An 8,048-nucleotide genomic window follows, 5' to 3' on the forward strand; every position below is an offset into this window, starting at 1 on the left:
GAGAACCAGCCAATCACAGCTCAGCCTCAGGGTCAGAGGTGTCCCCTGCTGAAAGCCTTGGCTTTGTGGTTCCTGAAGTTAATCTCTGGGCTATTATTGGTTCATTAGAATTTCTAGTTTGTTTTCTGTCAATAAATAACCCCTTTCCCACCTCCAACATTGCAGACTTTGAACTTATTTGACCAAAATCAGGACTTACTGACTGTCTGGCATCTCCAGCTTCCTGGAAAATGCGGGGCACATGTGACATCCCAGAGGAATTGGTTAATTCTTGGGAAAGCTGGTGGGGGAAGGAGATATTCGGGCACGGGGTAGCTACAGAGAAGTAGCTTCAGCGCTCACCATGGAGCAGCTCTGTGCTTTCACAAACCCAGCTAATTCATTCTCACCACCTCTGTGAGCAGGGCCGGCCCACAACATTTTGGCACCTGAGGCGGGGAGCTCAAATGATGCCCCCATGCCCCCTTGCTTGGGCCAAAACTTTGAAAGGTCTCAATTCTGCCTTCTTCCTGTTCTACTCCTCCCATGGTACTGCTCTGCGACCTATCCCAATAAAGGAGAACTAACTACTTAAACTTCCTTGTTCAAAAATTTTAAGTAACACTTAACTTTCAAATGCCTGAACAGCAAATGTAACTTTTCTTGTCTCCATAGTAAACACTGGCATTTTTATCTGTTTGAATAATCAAAGTGGTGCTTTCTGTGCCTTCTTGGTTGCAAAGATTTGAACTGCTTCCTGAAGGTCCACAGTCTGGGCCAGCTCATGCTCTATTGAGATGATTGCAAGGCCGACCAGCCTCTCCTGTGTCGTTGTGGAGCGTAGCTGTGTTTTTATTAACTTCAGCTTGGAGAAGCTGCGTTCTCCACTGGCAACTGTTACAGGAAGTGGCACATATATTCCAGAACAGCCTTTGGAGTTGATCCTGCTGAAATGTATCTTGACAGGGCTTTCAGTTCATCACCTAAATCACTCGCATCAATATCGCGCATGTTATCATGTGTCCACACTGTCTCTAGTGCCCTGCATTGCTGGTGTAGGTCTTCTTCAGGTATAGTGAGGAGTTTTGGAATATCATACAACATCCCAGATATACTGCTGTGTTCCTTGAGCTGCATGAAATGTTCTTCAACTGACTGTATTGCACAATCTGGCACCTGGTTAAAGAATTCAACTTTGAATTGTTGTTTGGGGTCTCTTATGGGATTATCCTGTGCCTCGTAAGCAAAATGTCGTCTTCTTCTTTGGTGACCCTTGTATTCTTGAATGGGTGGGAAAATAGCATCAGTGTGAAGTTCCTCTGCCAACTTCTATGCACTCTTCAGAACATTTTGAAATCCCGCATCTGACCAGTAAGACTGTAGGTATGACTTTGCTTTGTCCAGTTGTTCCATTGCTCCAGATATATCAAGGTCAACACCTTGGAGTCTCTTGCTTACAACATTTATTTCAAACAGTATGTCATGCCACAACACTAAGCCACACAGAAATTCAAAGTTATGTATGTTTCTGGTGATTCCATTTCCCTCTGCCGCTGTTCTCCACGAACCGTTCCTGTCATAGCATTATCCTCCATAATGGCAACTATGGCATCATCTATCTTCCCAATTTGGTGTTTGATAGGCTTTATCGCCTCCACTCGACTTTCCCACTGTGTGGCACTCAGTGGTTTCGGTGTCAGAGAGGATGTTCCCAGATGTTGCTTCAAAATTTGTCATCGATAAGTTGATGCAGAGAAAAATACATAGATGCTTTGAATTACATTAAAAAATTCAGCAGCCTCACTAGAAGCTGATGCTGCATCACTGACCACCAAGTTTCAATGAATGAGAACTGCATGGGACAAAAACCGCTCACGGGTCTAACTCTCGGATCCGTGTCTGAAATCCTCTGTTCTTTCCTCTCATGTTGGCACCATTATCGTAGCCCTGACCTCTCATTTCAGCTTTCGCAATTCACGTATCTTCCAGCTTTTTAAGGAGCACATTTGTCATACCAGCTCCTGTAGTATCATCAATGTCAATAAATTCTAGCTGTTGTTGTTACAAAACGCACCATTAAAGTCATTTGTTCCGAATGTCAGGTGTGCCGTCCAGAATAACAGAGTAATTAATATCTTGCTGACTTCAGATCTGCCACAATCTTCTGTTTGACTTTTGTTGCCAGTAACTGTATGATCTCATTTTGAATTGTTTTTCCAAGGTAATGTGATGTGTGTACATTTCTTGGGTGGTGACTCTTCTTAGATGCTCCTGGAGTACAGCATCAAACTCAGCCATCAGCTCCACAATTTTAAGGAAGTTTTCATTGTTTGGCACATACCGCTGATCTGAAGTGCCACGCAGTGCTTGGTTTTGGGTAGCCAGCATTCTCACAATGGCAATGAGCCTTTTCAGAACATTTTGCCAGTAAAGAGACTCTGATGCAATCTTCTCTTGATGCTGATCATCTATGGTGGCCTTTAACCTTAGTCTCATCTCAAGCTCTTTCCACCTGTGGACTGCTCTCTGGTGATTTGCTGCCTTCTCATGGCATGCCAGATTTCAAGCCAGATTTTTCTAGTCCTTTGTTCCTGTAGAACCCAATGTGGCTGGAACATTAGACTGGAAGAGTTTGCAACAAAAACAGTATGCAGCATTCTGGGTTTTTGAGTACATAAACCACGTTCTCTCCACTTTGTCACCATTGGGGATTTCAAGCCAATAATGTGTTGGATAGAAATTTCTATTTTCATTGTCTTTGGGGAACATGAAGTTTTTCACTTACTGTGGCCCATGCAGTATAAGGAAGTCCCTCAGACCACTGCTCAAGTGGGTCCACAGTCCTGGATCAACTAGACTTAAGGAACTAAACTCAGCAGCAGCTGTTTCTTGCGCCTCCACCACACTCTTCTCTGATCTATACTTTTCTTCAGGAATGTGCATGGTTACATCCATTTCAGATGGAGATATGGATGCTGCAGTAGCTGCCAGGTCACCTGCACTCTGACTAACTGGAAGATCAGGCATCTCCTCACCACTCACATCTTCACTGGGACCGGAAGGCTCACCGTGAACATTTGTGTCTCTGTATCTCAGGAGAGCTCCTTCCTGTTTAGATAGCAAAGCTTCCTTTGCTTTCTCTCTTTTTCTGAATGCTGCCCCAGAGGGGCGTTTTCTCCTTTCACTCATGACTGCTGTTCTGTGCCAGCTATAGTGGCTCTCAACACTCAGTTGAAGGGGACAAATAAGCAGGCTGGTAGCAGGGCCTGAGTGAGGGAAGATATCAGCGTCTTAAGGGTCTAACTGGCTCCTACCACTTCAGTTGACTGCCTGTTCTCCTCAGGTGGGTTCAGGGAAGCAGCAGGAAACAGGAAGCTCCCTGAGAAGCTGGGGTTAATCAGTCCAGGCCTTGGGGGTGCTAGAGAGGTACATAAGAGGCTCCTCCTCCTCTCTCTCTACCTGCAGCTCCTGCTGCTTTCTGTTATTCCCTCTCACCTTTTCTCCTGCCCGCCTGTTATGTCTCTTGTGCCCTCCTTCTTCCAGCACAGCACTCCACCCTCTCTGTGCATCTAGAGCAGAGAGAATACAGATGCACGAGCAGCAGACACAATTTTCTACACACTGGGTCTTAGTGGCGCCCCCCACAGTCTGGCACCTGAGGCGACTGCCTCAGTTCGCCCCATGGTAAGGCCAGCCCTGTCTGTGAGGTGTGGAAGCAGCGTTATCCCCAGGCCACAGAGAGAGTCAGTGATCGGGGGATCCAGGTGTCAAAGGCCCTCAGTGCACTAGATAATGTCTTTCATTTAGTAGCTGATCTGGGCCTGGCCCTTGTACACATGGGGCGGATGGATGAACCTTCCTGTTCTTGTGCAGCCCACGTAAGATCCAGACACACTGCAGTCACTGAGTGCAAGGACTGCTTCCTCCATACACCCTGGTGAGCATGCAGTACCCCAAAGGGGCAGGACCATGCTGCTTCCTCTCAACTCCTCAATCACACCTCAGCAGTAGGTGTGCACCTCCTGGAGGAGCATAGGTAACTATGGATCTGTAGTTCAAATAACTGCCATCACAGCCTGCTTAGACTCAATACTAATAGAGAGCCATGTGGCTGCACAGGGACATAGGACAGGACTAGGGTGACCATGTGTCCCAATTTGGGTAGGACAGTCCTTTTTTTAAGCCCTATCCCGGCCATCCTGACTTTTTCGGCAAAACTGGGCATTTGTCCCTTTTGCTCTTCCCAACTGATGGTCAGTTGACAAGAGCAAACTGGACAAATGCCCAGTTTTGCCCAAAAAGCGGGGTGCAATCCTTGGGGGTGTGTGACCTGTATTGGGGTGCAGAGGAACATGTGCGGGGGAGGGGCAAGTGGCAACGCCAGACCTACAGAGGAGGGAGGGTTCAGGAGAGCGGTTCAGGCCGGGCCAGTCCTGCACAGGTTGGCGGCAGGGGGTCTTGGGCTGGCCCTCCATGCAGAGGGTATGGGGGCCTCGGGCTGGTCCCAAGTGAGCAGGGGGTAGAGGTGGGCCTTGGGCCAGCCCTGCATGGGTAGGAGGCATGGAGGACTGGAGGAGGGGGCTCACGGGAGGCAGGGAGGCAGGACTTGGGCCAGCCCAGTGTGGTGTCTTTTTTTTCCCTTTGGGAAAATATGGTCACCCTAGACAGGACCTTCTGAGTCATCAAGTCCAGTCCTCTGCCACTGCAGACAATCCTGTCATACAATCCCATTCATAAATGTATCAAGTTTCATTTTTAAAACTAGTTAGGTTGTTTGCCCCCCACTACTCCTATTGGGAGGCTGATCCAAAATCTCACTCCTCTGATGTTAGAAACCTTCTTCTAATTTCCAGCCTAAACTGATCCATGACCAGTTTATACCAATTTGTTCTTGTGCCAACTTTGTGTGTAGACACCTCTCAGACATGACATCCGGCAGCCAGCTCCAACTCCAAAGGCTAAATCCGTTGCACAGGGACACCAGGCGGATTAGTGGTCCTTTCTGGAGTGTGTTCTATCGTGAGGCTAACCCAGTGAATGGCTCATATTCACCCACCTACTGTATATCATTTTTCCATCTGAGATCAACATGACAAGAGTGTTCATTTTCTTTAACTGTCTCAGAACACTAGAGAGCCAGACAGATCAGAATTTGCTCATGCAGTACATGCCGCAAGACCTACTCTCCAGATTGTATTGTATTTCTGACCTAATCATATTTTTCTAGTCAAGCAAGCATGTTCCTAAAGTAATATTACGTAGCTCTGATATAGCCCGTGTTATCACTAGACCTCAAAGCACTTTACAATCTTTAATGTATTTATCTTTAGAACATCCCCAGGAGGCAGGTAAGTATTACTGTCCCCATGGAACTGAGGAACAGAGAGATTGAGTGATTTGCCCCAAGGTCATACAGGAAGTCTGTAGCAGAGCAGGGAACTGAACCAGAGCAGGTCATTGGCTAGTGCCCAAACCACTGGGTCATGTGGTCTGTGCTGATGGGGAAGATTACTACTGTAATAGTGTATTTTCTGGTCACTCTTCCTGTACATTGCTACACTGTTAAGTACTTGCAGTTTCAAGCATAAATTGCTTATCCTCTGTTAGGCCCTGATCCAACCACCATTAAAATCAATGGCATTGGAGCAGAACCAGCATGTGGGGGAACTATGAAGAATCCTCTGAAGGGTGTAGCAGTGGGTATGTACCCTCCTGCTAGTGGGACCTAGATCAGGCTATTAATATGGAACAGTTAATACAATATTCTCTGTTAAGGAGGCAGGGTAGTACTACAGATAGGAAATCAGGACTCCTGGTTCTAGTCCTACCTCTAGTAGGGTGACCAGATAGCAAGTGTGAAAAATCAGGACACATCTTTTTTTTTTTTTGGGGTGGGGTGGGGTGGGAGGGAGAGTATAGTTACATATATAAGACAAAGCCCCCAATATCACGAAGTCTGGTCACCCTATCTATAGGCTACCATTGGCTTACTGTTTCACCTTGGACAAGTCAATTAACTTTAGCTGACCTACCTATCAGATGAGAATAGAAATACTTTGATAACTTCCAAGAGCTTTAATCAATGCGTCTAAGGTGCATTGAGATTCTTGGTCAAAATATCCAAGGGAGAGCCTTGCAAAATTAGGAGCATTTTGGGGGACTTTGCCTTGCTCTGAAGCAGCAGCAACGGCTACTGCTGGAGACTAGCTGGGCTATTGGTCTGACCTTGGGTGGCAATTCGTAACTACCGCCCTGGCCCCAACTGCACAGTCAAAATTCACACCTGCAATCCTCCAATAGTATAGCTCTACTAGTGGTCACAGTGGGAAAAGCTGTAGTCCAGATAGAGCACAGGTGTTTTTAGCGTTGGGTTATCTAACCCTACTTTGACTACACTATGAAGCTTCCACCATTGCTACCATGGGTGGGGAAATACACGGCCTCTTTTTCATCATGTAGGACAGGCCTCTTTAGCATTTCTGCTCAGTTTCCCACCTTGACAGTACTTCTTGTTTCAGCTATATCCACCTGCCAGGGAAATGGACCTTGAATGTTTACTGTTAAACAGAGCCAGGATCGTGCATTGCTTCTGCGTGGAAACTGACTGCACAGCTCATGCTCCCTTTTGAGCCATCTGCAAGGAGTGTCACTGAACGGAAATGTGCTAAAGGCGGGGTGCGGAAAAAATAATCAGTCAAGAGTCATTCATACCAACATGGACTGGAACTTCACTGCTTTTCCCCCTTTCTGTTGTCACGCTTCCCAAAACACCTATCTTCATTTACCAGTTACTCTCTGCACCTTCAGAACCCTGCCAGTATCCAGCCTGGTAAGCAAACCCCACAAAGTGCTTCACAGATGGAACGGCTTGAAATTTTTCATGACTTTTTTTTTTTAATTAAAAAACAGTTCTTTTTCAGTCAAAATATTTGCAAAAAATAGCATTGACATCATTTTTGTTTGGAATTTTTAAAAATATTTTTGAAATCTTTTTTTTATCAAAATGGTTTGTTTACCAAAACCCCTGGTTTTTTTGGTAAACAAAAATGTTTCAAAATGGTAACTGAATTATTTAGAATGCCAATAATGCTTTCAACAGAATTTTTGATAAAAGAAATGTGAGTTGGGAGGAGAGAAATCTCACGAAAAACTAGCCCTTTTCAATCCCTGTGAAACAAAAAATAACGTCTAGTTAAAAAATGGTCACAAACTTTTTTTATTTTAATTTTTAAATCAGCTCTGCTCACCGGAGACTTGTCTTGCCTTATTGACAATGCAAGTTTTTCAGGGCAGAAAATAAATCATATCCATTGTGTGACACTATGTACCTCGGGGGAACACCCTGCACCCCCATGTTCATCCTTATGATTGTGTGGTATCCAATGCAGTTTGTCACGTCGGGTGTCTTCGGAAGGCGCACGATGCACTGAGCATTGTTGTTACAGTAATGTTATAGGTTGTAATTTCACGTATACAGTTATGAGGCTGAAAATGTGCCCTCATGACTTAAAATAAGCCTAGGCAAAACTCTCCAGGAACAGAGGGGCAGTTCACACCTCATCAGGACACGTATGGGACAAACCCAGCCCACCCTCACAGGAACAAAGGACACTGGCCTAGGCAGCAGCAAAGGATCTACTGGACTCTCGAGTGAGTCACCCCCCTTCCCTTGGTCACTCAAGGACTATGATGAGGTAATGCTCACCTGCCCCTGAAGGGGGCAGAAGGGCAAAGCCAAGAGGGAAGAAAGAACATGATAAAAGGGACATTTGCCATGCTCTACCTCTCTCTTCCACCTCCATCTACAGCCATCACCACAAAGCAACTGAAGCACTGATCAAAGGGGAAAGCCTGGCTGAAGGGCAACCAGCCAGCCTGTGGTGAGAAGCATCTAAGTGTGTAAGGGCACTGCAAGTGTTAAGAGCAGCTTAGAATGCATTTCACTTTTATTCCATTTGACCAAATCCAATTTGTTGTTTTTGACTTATAATCATTTAAAATCTATCTTTTGTAGTTTATAAATCTGTTTGTTTATTCTACCTGAAGCCATGCATTTGGTTTGAAGCATG

This window comes from Lepidochelys olivacea (genome assembly GCF_965140295.1).
Source record: "Lepidochelys olivacea isolate rLepOli2 genome assembly, chromosome: 5".
NCBI lineage: Eukaryota > Metazoa > Chordata > Testudines > Cheloniidae > Lepidochelys > Lepidochelys olivacea.